Consider the following 6039-nt stretch of genomic DNA (forward strand, 5'->3'; position numbering starts at 1 on the left):
TCAATTTAATCAATCAATCTTGAAAGTAATTCCTAGGATATAGGTTAACATGATTCCAGGTCATTAGCAGCGCATGATTGTCGTATGAGGCGACTAACGGGTGGTAAGGCTTGGTGAATTGGTTGATGCATGCATTTTTATCCCAAATTGCGTAGATCGATACTCATGATGTTTATCATTGGATTTTCTGGCCCAGAATCGATTATTTACGCATTTTCCGACCAACAATATAGCTGGAATATTGCTGAGTGCGGCGTTAAACAACAAACAGATACAAATTTAATAAAACTATAGTCTGTATCAATGAAACAATTGCCAACACCGGCACTGAATCAAGAGACGTTACTCTTGTAATCATAGTCATGTGAAGCGCACGTACAATATCCAGTAAGCTGTCTTAAGAATAAAACGTTTGGCATTTCTCGATGACTGCAGCGTCGCATTTTGCATGAGATAAAAAAAGACGCACAGAGAATATATATATATATATATATATATATATATATATATATATATATTGTGAATGTATATCTAAGTCCTCGGACGCATGCATTGTTTGTTTCTCTCATTCCATTCTGCGGAAAAATCCGAAGACATGTATGTGAATGTTTGTTGACGTCTCACTCATCAATACCTTAGATATGGCATGACCAACTGTCGAACCCAAAAAGTCCTTCGTTCGTTGCTTAAATATTTAGGCATACCCTGACATATGCGTGGAGATACCTTCTTTTGGCTTTCCGTGATAATTTTGGACTTGTAGGCGAAAACAGCAGACGTATTTTCACAAACTGAATTTATCACAAATACATAAACGAGGGTAACTAAAAATATTGACCAATCAGAATGCTTCTTTCCGATACACATCCATTCTGTGTGGGTGACAATTTGTGATGATTGATTGATTGATTGCTTGTTGTTGAACGCCGCACTCAGCAATCTTCCAGCTATATGACGGCGGTCTGTAAATAATCGAGTCTGGACCCGACAATCCAGTGATTGACATCATGAGCATCGATCCACGCAATTGGAATACGATGACAAGCATCATCCAAGTCAGGGAGCCTGACTACACGATCCCGTTAGTCACCTCTTACGACAAGCATAGTCGCCTTTTACGGCAAGCATGGGTTGCTGAAGACCTATTCTTCCCCGGATCTTCACGGGTCGACAATTTGTCACGAGTTGGTTTCAAAGTGTCGAGTCGATCGGCTATTGATCGACATTATTTCACAGCGGTAAATAATTGGGAGATAAAATGGCCATTATCGGTGGAATAATCATCAAAGGCATGGTAGATAACAAGTTTTGTAGAAACGACGATACAAGGCGAGGGGTGCTGTACATTTTTGACACTCGTAAAACTGATTAAGCAACGAAAGAAGGGTAAATGAGGTAAGGTGAGATGAAATGGGGTTTAAAGTCGCGTCCATGATTATTGCACTAATACAGCGACGTGCATACACGCGTGTGTGGGGCTGCTTGAACTAGTCCGGACTGATGCCTGAGAAGTACTAGCCCACTGAGATACCATACCGCAGTTTAACATGAATATCCCACTCAAAGTCAAAGAAGTTTATTGTACAAAAGGCCACCGGCCCATATACAAGAAAGAGTTACGCATGTAGATACAATTACATTTGTTACACATTGGGATATACACGTTGTTTGATTAATTCATTTCTTTTGGCTAATGCATGCTTAATATAAAGAGAAAGATTTAATATATTTGATTCGTTCTTTGTCGTCAGCATAACTACAAAGGCGTTTATCGGTGACATTGCTATTAAATAATCTTTTATATATTTCTTTCGGAGATCATTGTAACTCAGACACAGTATACTTACCCCGAACAGTTCAGTCCTTTCTTCAGATGAATATCAATACCTGCTAATTGTCACAGATGATAAAGATCCGCTTGTTGTCTGTCTTGCATTCAGCACAATGATCAACAGCAGAATTATTATCAGACGAGATACAAAAGCTGGGGCTTTTGGACGCAACAAACTTGTTGAATCTTTAGGATTGCTTCCAAGAGATGAAAAGCTTTTAGAGATCTTGGTACTGAGTGGGATCTTTCTCCTGACGTGTTTAGGAGCATCCAATCATTTACCTGTCAGCTATATACAGCAACACAAAGGTACACAAAGTCAATGAGCTGCGTTACCAGATATTTCGAGGCAGAGGCGGGGATGTTGAATCTGGTCATCTCGCACCATGTGATGGTGCGCTTTACCAACACACCCTCCATTACCAGACAGGTGTTTGGAGAAGAAGTCTTGAGAACTTTTCAGACATACCAGATCCCTCCTCATGCCACAGTTGTGAACTAAACGAGACAGGATATCTTGCGATCGGGCTCTCCAGCTCTAGAAGTGGCCCTCGGTTTGATGTCAAGCAGATGTTCGTATACTTGTGGGCCATGTGAGTGCACATTAAATGGTCTTAAATATACCTCTGCCTGCAGGTTGGCACACTGCTCCAACATGTATGAGTGAGTGAGTTGCGTTTAATGCCGTTTATAAGAGTATTTCAGTTGCTAGTATGCCACAGTGTGTCACCTTTATGTGGGAGGAAAACCCAAAAAGATGCAGATATTAGTAAGATGTTTTCCTATTCGGCGAAACCCACGGGTATGGTGCTGACAAGCCAAGAAACATAATTGGGGCGAACAGGAATTCGAACCCACGATTGTAGGTTTCAGGCGTGCCAAAGGGACGCAACTCTGCACAGCGAATTACGTCACCTACGACGAATGGATGACGATGGTGAAGAGATACATCAATGCAGAAGAAACGAGCGATGAAGATGAATTAGACAGTTGGATATGTATCACAGAGATTTTGGAACGGATTAAGACGTCATTTCACAACCGTCTATTACTTATAGACCTTTTCTTGTAACTGGTAGATATACAGGCCATAGCTTCAATAAATTGTGCTACGATGTACATGGGTTTGAAACTCCTGTTTAATATGGTGAGTAGTGAACACTATCTTCTGATTTCTAAGGAGTAGTACATTTGTGATGAACAGCGGTGGTTTTTTTCACTAATGAACAAATCATATTTGTCTGCAAATGTTATATAGAGTCAAGTGGGAATGAAAATTGAATTTCGTTTGTATGTACAGTTACTGTGACACAGTAAACACAGTTGTGTATTAAACACAAATATATATAATATGATAGTATGTACATTTTAACACTTTAGACACATGAACAATTGGCAAGGACACATATAAACATATCTGCGAGCTGCTTAATTTGTCAATATCGGTGAAAAATAGCATCTATATAGTGAAACAAGGCTGCTAGAATGCGTGAACATAATGCTGAAACAATATCAATTCATAAAAGTTGTCTTAAAGTAATAAATTCTCTGTTAATAGCTTTAAAATGTAAAAAGAAAAGGCCAAAATCGTATTTAATGGCGCCCCTGAAATGTCAATCACATGAAATGATACAGTTGACACATCAGGCGAGCTGAAAATTCTATTGGCTTTTTGTCCCCCTCTCTTGTAATCGAATTTGCTCTGGCTTCAGGACTAATTAGTACTGTTGATTGCATCATTCTTGCATATTACACACTCAAACCTTACGTACCATCCATCAATCTCACAACCAGCAACCAACGCCAACTTCGAGTGGCCTCAGGGTACACGTTGTTTGATTAATTCATTTCTTTTGGCTAATGCATGCTTAATATAAAGAGAAAGATTTAATATATTTGATTCGTTCTTTGACTTTGATTAATTCATTTCTTTTGGCTAATGCATGCTTAATATAAAGAGAAAGATTTAATATATTTGATTCGTTCTTTGTCGTCAGCATAACTACAAAGGCGTTTATCGGTGACATTGCTATTAAATAATCTTTTATATATTTCTTTCGGAGATCATTGTAACTCAGACACAGTATACTTACCCCGAACAGTTCAGTCCTTTCTTCAGATGAATATCAATACCTGCTAATTGTCACAGATGATAAAGATCCGCTTGTTGTCTGTCTTGCATTCAGCACAATGATCAACAGCAGAATTATTATCAGACGAGATACAAAAGCTGGGGCTTTTGGACGCAACAAACTTGTTGAATCTTTAGGATTGCTTCCAAGAGATGAAAAGCTTTTAGAGATCTTGGTACTGAGTGGGATCTTTCTCCTGAAATGTCAATCACATGAAATGATACAGTTGACACATCAGGCGAGCTGAAAATTCTATTGGCTTTTTGTCCCCCTCTCTTGTAATCGAATTTGCTCTGGCTTCAGGACTAATTAGTACTGTTGATTGCATCATTCTTGCATATTACACACTCAAACCTTACGTACCATCCATCAATCTCACAACCAGCAACCAACGCCAACTTCGAGTGGCCTCAGGGTACATGAGATTACAAGATTTGTAGCCGCTCTGCTGCGTTCTTTTGGAGTTCCTACCAGTATCAATTTCAGTGGTCATCATAGGATTCTTGCTTAGGGGTTGTTTCATCAGCTCCGCTGCATCCGAGGCCTTGGTTAAACTTTCAGGAAGTAGTGAGTGAGTTAATTTAAAGTCACATCGGCAATATTTCAGCCATATCGTGACCTTTCAGGAAGTATTGTGCTAGATAAACTGACGTCCAAAAGAAACTTTACCAGAGTTTGAAATCACTCTTGCTCAAAAACAACAAAACATACATGCATGAAGTAAAGTGTATTGAGAAGATCAATATATCAACATAATCAATACTGAAAATGACAATCATACCGCGACCGAGAATGACGTCAGAGCCCCCCAAAGTTGGATGTGGTACAAAACTCGAGCTTTCAGAATCATGGACATGGACGGGGTAGAATAGGTCTTCAGCAACCCATACTTGCCGTAAAAGGCGACTATGCTTAACGTAAAAGGCGACTAACGGGATCGGGTGGTCAGGCTCGGTGACTTGGTTGATGCATGTCATTGATCCCAATCACTGGATTGTCTGGTCCAGACTCGATTATTTACATACCACCGTTATATACTAGTAGCTGGAATATTGCTGATATTGCGTTAAACAACAAACCAAACCAAAAACCTTATTCGATCCAAGCTAGATTAAGGCTCAACTGTATATGGCGGAGCTAGTGGTAATTTAGAGAAATGGGAAAGTATACATCAAGGACTGAAACTCTGCCTCGGAGCTTTTTGCAAATTTCCAGTGAATAGTTATTAGCTGGAGGCTGGTGAACCTTACCTCAAACAACGCCGTTAAAAATGATCCCTTCAGTTTATATCTAATATACATTTAAAACCTATCCAATCCATCCCGTCCTCTTTAGGAAGAACTGTTTCGAAGCAAACCCAAGCAATTGCTAGCTCTTGGGATTTGGATCGAGCCTCACATTACAGCTGCAAATACTGATTTTAGATAATTCTCCATACCGACTTCTGTCTAACTCCTTCTTGGCAATTAGTCAAGTCTGAAGTAGACATTTTTGTAATTAACTTTAAAACATCTAACACATATCAAATACTTTAACAACAGGAAATGTACAATTATTAGCTAAAAATGACACTCATCGTTTCAATTTTACAGACGGATCTAAAATGGTGGCAGGGTCTCAAGCGGCACTGTTGTTGGATCTAAAACTCATATCTTTTAGGACACCAGATAATAGTTCTCCTTTAACTGTGAAGATCCACACCGTCGTGGAATACATTCAGCACCAATCTCTATATAAGCGGTTCATGATTTACTCTGATGTATTTTATGTCTTGAGGCACTTAACGAAATATCTTCAAACCACCCAGACGTGCTTCATATTTAAAAAAAATTGTACAATGATGTCTCTACTGGTCTATTCGACATCGTATTTTGATGGTTACCAAGCCGTCTTTGCATAGTGGGTGACACAAGGTTTTTTTTGGTTGGTTTGTTGTTTTACGCCACACTCAGCAATATTCCAGCTATATGACGGTGGTCTGTAAATAATCGAGTCTGGACCAGACAATCCAGTGATTGATAACATGAGCATCGATCCACGCAATCGGAATCGATGACATGTATAAACCAAGTCGGT

This window comes from Haliotis cracherodii, unplaced genomic scaffold, assembly GCF_022045235.1.
Source record: "Haliotis cracherodii isolate W230 unplaced genomic scaffold, xgHalCrac1.p SCAF_9, whole genome shotgun sequence".
NCBI classification, from domain to species: Eukaryota; Metazoa; Mollusca; class Gastropoda; order Lepetellida; family Haliotidae; genus Haliotis; species Haliotis cracherodii.